Consider the following 7322-nt stretch of genomic DNA (forward strand, 5'->3'; position numbering starts at 1 on the left):
CGGCGGACGAGACACAGGCTCGAGCGGCTCTGTCGCAGACGCATGCACGACCGCAACACCCGCCAGACGAGACGCGAAAGCAAAAGCGAGACGACGCGAGGAAGTAGACGACACGAGAGGAAGCTCGAAGCCAAAATGACGCTGGGTTCGCCATGGGGCGGAACCCTAGCATTGCGGAACAACGACATGTTTTAACTTCTGTGTAGATGATTGCCTTATGATTTATTATAAAATATCTTCTAATTTCTTACCCGAAGGCATTTCAAACTTTTTTTTTAAATTCAGACGTATTATTTGTATCCAAATCTATCTATTAGTTTCTTGCAGAATTCATTCTCAAAAGGTCTTGGTACACTTCCCAAACAACTTTACTTAAAAAAATAAAAAAGGAAGATTTACATACCTATTACTCAATTCCTATGTATCTACATATCTAACACATAAACTTCAATATTTACACAAGTCACCTGATTTATGCATAAAAAGGCAGATTCCAATTTTTAGAATTTAAAATAATCATATTTTTATGAAATATATATTAGAAGTAATATTATGATTATTAAAGGGTAAATTAATCTTGATATTTTCATTTTGTTTGCTTATATAACTCTTGTCTAACTTATTCTTGTTATTATTGCAATATCAAATCCTAGCTTTGAAAATTATGTTTTTCTCTGACATCTTTTTCTTATCTCATTCTTCTCTAAGTTTGCATACATTTTAATTTCTTACATAGTTTTCACGAAACCTCGATTAATTTTAATTTAGCAACGCTGGGTTCGGTGGCCTTCGATATGTGGTATTTTATTTGTCAAATTGGTATTTGTATTTATCTCTTTTATTCCTTATTTTGACTGTGCTATTTGTTATAATGGCCTTTGAAAAGGATAATTCTCTTCAGTCCATTAGCATCTGATTTAATGGGAGTGGGCATAATTATTCGTATTGGATTTTTGACATGACAAAATTTCTCAAGGATAAGAAAATAAATCCATTAGCGTGCAATTAAGTGGGAGTGGGCAAATTATTCATATTGGAGTTACGACATGAGAAAATTTCTAAAGGCTAAAAAAATATGGCGTTATGTCTCTGAAACTTTGCTAAGCCGTTGAATGAAAAAGATGAGAAATTTGTAGATAAATTGGAACTTTGGGATGGCTCTAATTCGAAAATTATAACATGGGTTAGCAACATTGTCTCACAAGCTATAGGAATCTAATTAGCAAAGTATGAAATGGCTGAAGCGATTTGGAATCATTTGGAAAGATTGCATACACATTTTAATTTTACAAAACAAGACTAATTGGATATAGATATTCGGGTCATTCAACAAATTACCATGAGTGTTCACGATTATATTTTGCAATGTCTGATCTTTGGAATCAACTTGCTCTTATTGAATTCACAGATCGTTAGTCAATCCATTTTAACCAGCTTAATGTAATTTAAATTTTAACTGGAAAAGATAACTTGGAGGTAGAACTTTAGAAATATCAAGTATTAGTTTTATAACTTACGAATGACCCCCCCTCTTCACATCTAAAATGTTATAAAAGAAAAAGCTGCCAACCAGATATTGTAATGTTCAAGAGAAAAAGAAAAAGAAGTAAAAGATAAAAAAGCAAAAAAGTTAAAAATCTCTGAGAAGAAGCTTGTAGTTAGCACAACAAAAATTCAAGAGAAGAAAAGAAATCAGAAGAGGGTCTATTGTGACTTGAGTGATAAACGTTACTTTGATTCGTTAGCTAAAATCCACTGATATTGTATAAATACTTTTAAGGTTAATGAAAGATACTTTAAATAACACCAATTTATAAATTTATGAGATATTCTTAAGAAAAGAAGGGAATTAAGAAAAGATCAAGTTATTAACCATCAAAGATAATTACTCCTAATGACCTTGAAATGTTTTTTAGTTTTGATATACACGTTGAATAGTTAAAAACCTATAAGAGTACTATACAATTCGTAGTAATTCAAGCATATCCATGTGATTACTTGAGGGCAAGTAATAGGGTAAGTTTCGGAGTATTGACATGCATCAATTTTACATGATTTTACCTTTATTTTCCTTACATTTTATATGTTATTTTCAGTTATTTATCGTGAATTTATACTTGAGAAAGATTTTTCTGAATGTTGTGCAGGTTATAGGTGTCGAACACGCAAAATGAGGTCAAAATGTTGTCATATTGTCCTGTCTGGCGTGACCACACTAGTTTTGGGTGTGACCACGCCGGGTCTAGGTTTGACCACGCCATTGGATCTTCAGATCTTATTTTGGAAGGTTTTGTCAAGCTAATTTTTGTTGAATCTTTAAAAGGTAAGCTAGGGCACGAATTGAAACTTGCTCGGTTGCAAAGGAGAGTTGGAGACGACTCTAGAAGAAGTTTTGAGAGTTTTCTTAGGTTTCCTCTTCCTCTCTTCGGGTTGAGGTCCTAAGGGTTTCTTCTACCTTTTTCTTTGTATTATTCTTTATGTTTTGAGAGATTATTGTATGAGAGACTAGTTGGTTGTTGTGGAAGAGTGAACAAATCATTTTGTTTAATATTTAGTTTTACTTGTAACAATGGTTTTGTTGGGATGCTTTTCCAGTTTTCTTTCTATCATGTGTACCTAAAATTTTTTTCGTGCCTCTGTGATTTATGGGATGTGATTTTATGGTTTTCTCATATGATTTCTTTTCCTATATCGTTTTCCTGAGACATCAAAGCTTTTTTATCGTTATGTTAACAATAGAGTTCCATTTACTTATGATCTAATCAATTAGGATGTTAACATATTTTGTGATATATGACTCTTGCCCGTTGCGTAAAGGAACGGAATGGTTAACCACAAAATCTCGGTAATAATATACATATTTTGTCCAAATTTTGTATCTTAGATAGGGACCAGAACAATATTTCGGGATGTCATGAGGATTGAGGAAGCCTCAACATCATAGATGCTTGCTTTTTTTTTGATCTAGACATAAGCATAAGGAGGACTTTCTATCTTTGTTGACAACAATCACGCTAAGATAAGTCTAGGAAAATTACGAATCAACCCCTTAACTAAATCATAGGGGTGCAAGTCTCACATGCCTTGAAGAACAGTAAGGGTTATCCGTTGCTATTTTTCATCTTTAACAAACACATTATCTTTTGTTTCACTTTTAATTAGGATTTTAGGAAACCATCTCCTATTCATGATCAAGCTAAACTAAGTTTAGAAGTTTAGTAAAATAGAGATCTGCCCATAAAAATAGCTCTTAATTGTTTTCTTATGGGATCGATATGCGGTAATCTTTAACCACGTCATTACTTGACACGTATACTTGTGTTGTGCGACCAACTTACTTTGCGATAAATTTTGACGCGTCACTGAACCTGAGTTGTTGTTGTCTCCTGCACTTGTGGTGGTTTCAACAGATCTGTCAGCCTCTAGCAAATCGGATCTGAAGCTAGGATCGATGCTCCGGTGGTGTGCACCTTGGTCCTGCCCCCCACTTCATAGAGTGGCAATGAGTTAGACGACTCGACCGTCTTCTCTGCTCTTTATTTCTGCAACATTGCTTTCTTGACCAACATTCTCCTCTCTGGTCGGATACTTTCTCCTAGTCTTTTTGTGTTGAGCAAGCAACCTTCTCCTTTCAACTTCTTTACTTTTAGATGGCCCTCATCCGCAGGTTTCTTCCTTGGAGTAGGCCAAGTACTTTCAAGTTTCTTCTTTTTCTCTCCCACTAGATGTCAAGCTTTTTTAGTTGAAAGCCCAAAAGGGCTTCAACATAGCTTCTTCGTATGTGAGCTTATTTCCACTTGTCCTCACAAATCCATACTAAAAATCAACTGAATGGTTGGAAATTGAAAAATGGTGATGAGCAAGTGCTGCTCGCGCTCTGTTTATAGGGGATACAAACATGAAAATTTTGGTAGTTTAATTTTTAGTGGCACTCATTATGAAATAAATAAGTCAATTTATATATTTAATTTTCTTAATCTTATCGCTTTTGTCACTTTCAAGAAGTAAGAGAGTCCAGAAGCTAAATATATAAATTATGGCCACAGAAATCTCAAAGAGATTCAACGGATCTCACTGAATAGGTACCAGAGAAATGAATCAAGAGTCAAAACATGAAGACACCAAATGTCATTCCCTTTGTTCAGAACCACAAGTTGGCTGAATAAAAGCTCATCCTAACGAAAGAACATGAGACACTAGATTCAAGTGCAAACGAATACAACCAGCTCCCTCAAATGATTTTAGGACTCTTCATGTTGATGGCCATTCATAAAAAAGAATGAAAAGAGCCACCAGATCCCAATATCTTTCCATTCCTCTCGGAATGCTCCTTTGTCTGAGTGGTATTGTCGATCAGATTATTGTGATATATCCTTTGCTTGATGGTCTAAGTTCGTCCATATGACAATAGAACCTCCACCAAAAATTCTCCCAACGAGACTGACTGAAGCCCCCTTAGTCTATCGAAGATCCTCTAGCTAACCGAAACTCCGTGAGACGATCAAATGACAACATGACCAGGTCATTAAGTGTTTTCCCCTTTAGCAGTTATGAATATGAAACGGTGTCAGTGTCAGCAATAAATCCGAAGTCAGTTACAAATAAGAAGAGGTGAATTAATTTCTTGTAACATTCCTATTAAAACAAGGACAAATATATGAGTTACTAGACACCCCCTATGATCTATAAATATGAGGTCAATTTTTCAGGATTGGAATACTAAACTTGTTTCTTGAGAACTTGTGTTATTGTGCAATAAGCTTCTCTCTTTCTGTATCTCTCTCTCTCTTAATTCCTTTCATCTGTCCTATGCTTTATTTCTTGGGTGTGACTCGTATATTTTTGAATTCAACAATATGATATATTTTTTTCTTTAATTGGATGCACTAACGAGTGCCCGTCACATATCAAATGTGTCACAAACATGTTTGAGTTCTGTACATGCTAGTCAATATATGTTGTTTTCAATTGAATATCAATATATCATAGAAGTTATTAATTAATATCGGTATATTATATTATTATATTAGCTCTTTTTAAATATGCCATTCTGATAGATTAGCATTATATAATGTCAAAATAGTTTGTTAACATGAAAATAATATTTTCTTAAATCTATTTTAAAAAAAATCTAAATTTTAACTATCTAATTAAATTGTTTTGAAAAATTGTCTTGTGTTCTCTTTTGGATAAAATTGAGATTTATTATATTACAAAAAAAAAAAATGCATCATCATCAAAATATCAAAGTTTATTCTATGAAATGAAAAAGATAAAATTGACTTTATATGCATCCTAATGATGAAATTAGAGAAATAATTTTTAATTCAATTTAAATGTTTTTTGAATCATCATTCAAATAAATTCAAGCTCTCATTTGGGTATAAGATTTGAATAAAGTTAAAAAAACTGTCAAAACTCTTTTAGGATTCAAATAAAGTTTGAAAAAACTCAAATAAATCAAGGCTAAAATTTTATTTGATCATCGTAGGCATGGCATGATGGATATAGTTAAAATAGTGATTCCATTACTATCTATAAAACATTAAATTGATCATAATTCAAAGATGATTTGCATATGGTGCAATATTAAGTCAATCACAGATTAAAGATAATTCGAAGAAAGTTTGATCATGATATCATGACTAGTCAATCACAATTAAAAAATGTTTGATTATAGCTTATTTAAGTTTAATTTGATCATAGTTGATTTAGTGCTCGATCGTTATTCATGTTTTGTTTGATTGATATTCGATTATGGATTATACCCAAGCATGCATAACAAAGAATACAATAATATCAGCTATATCACAGTAAAGTTACCATCAATATATTAAATCAAAATTATTATAAATAAAAGATAAACATACTAGTTATGAGGTAATAGATAAAAAAATTTACTAAATTGAGTACATTCATACTAGCTATATCACAACAAACAAGTAAAATTAATACAATTGAATATCATAACATCAACTATAAATTAACAAAAAGCTTTAATACAACTGAATACACTTCAATCATTTATAATAAAAACAATTAGATTGCCCCTCCTCAATTTGAGGAGAATATTATAGTATTAGCAACAATGAAGCTAGCCTTGTTATAAATTTGGCTATACTTGTAGCACTATAAAGTGTCCAAATCTCTAATTAAAGGGTATGCTTGAGACTCCATAAAATGTGCGCTTGAAGATCATTATGATTAAAACCATTTTCATCAAGTAATAACATACTTATTCTTTTTTAAGTAACAGCATGCTAAGGCCACCATGCTAAAATTTCATTAAGTAAACAAAATTGTTTTTAAATAAAATGCCAAACAAAATTACTTGTTTAAATGGCATGCATTTACATTGTTGTTAAGTGGAACATTCAAATATTGATTGAAATAAAATTTAGTAATGAAAGATGTGCAATTATGTTTAATATTCGAGATAATAATGACATTAGCTTCAAATTGTCAAATGATTTTCTCCATCACATCCCAAAATATATGTGTGAAAAGGTAGACAGTTCAAATGAAAAATCTTACAAGAGATAATAAAAGCAAAGTAATAAAAAATAAATTTTTTTCATACTATGTTCAAATAATATTTAACTAATACATGAAGTTCTTGAAACTTGCTCTAACCTTATTAAACTTTACCAACTTTGGTAAGACATACTAAATCATTGTTTCAATGTTCAAGCTTATTTTGATCAAGTTCAAAGGTAATAATTCATTGTGTAATAGCCTCTTAGGTTAAAAATTTAGAGTGTGTAGAATCCTTTTAGGGCGAACGCTCACGTATCACTGATAGGCTCACACAAACTAGAGTGGCTCGAGAGGAAGGTGATGAAGATGATAAAGATGGTGATCTAGAGAGTGATCCTCTAAGAATAGAGGGTGCATCTACTTATCTGGCTCATCAATTGTCATTCATCTATATGGGGCTACATAGTGTTGAAAATGACTTAAAATTAAATACCATATAATACAAAGCTTGTCCATGACATCCCAATCAGAAGATGGTGTGTGGGTGTTCGATGGATCTTAAATTGACATGAATAAGTACTCGACGGGCTGTTCTACTAGGGTTTCACCTGATGGCGAAACCTTATGCTTATTCCTTCGTTGGCTTCGTCGTGCTTGACAATAAATGGTTCGCGCTTTCCTGTTTCGATTGTTCGTCTTCCGCTAATTTCTTAGTGCTCGCTCGTCGTCTCCATCCTTAGATCTCTGTGTCGCTACGATTTCTGCTACGAGGTCGGTTGCGGCGCAATGGAAACTGTCAAGGGGAAGGGATTGCGTGTCATCCTACACTTTCGTCTTACCACCTT

General features: G+C 32.8%; 1 long non-coding RNA gene across 2 annotated transcripts in view; it reads left to right on the forward strand.

Annotated features, from left to right (window-relative positions):
• The window catches only part of LOC110032530, a 37416-nt gene extending 34877 nt beyond the window's left edge, over positions 1 to 2539 (forward strand). For both annotated transcript variants that reach the window (XR_002294859.1, XR_002294860.1), the window contains one exon: positions 2148 to 2539. This is a non-coding gene — a long non-coding RNA (uncharacterized LOC110032530). The remainder of the gene's footprint in view (positions 1 to 2147) is intronic.
• The last annotated feature ends 4783 nt before the right edge of the window (positions 2540 to 7322 follow it).

The sequence above is a fragment of the Phalaenopsis equestris genome, unplaced genomic scaffold, assembly GCF_001263595.1.
Source record: "Phalaenopsis equestris unplaced genomic scaffold, ASM126359v1 Scaffold000964, whole genome shotgun sequence".
Lineage (NCBI taxonomy): Eukaryota > Viridiplantae > Streptophyta > Magnoliopsida > Asparagales > Orchidaceae > Phalaenopsis > Phalaenopsis equestris.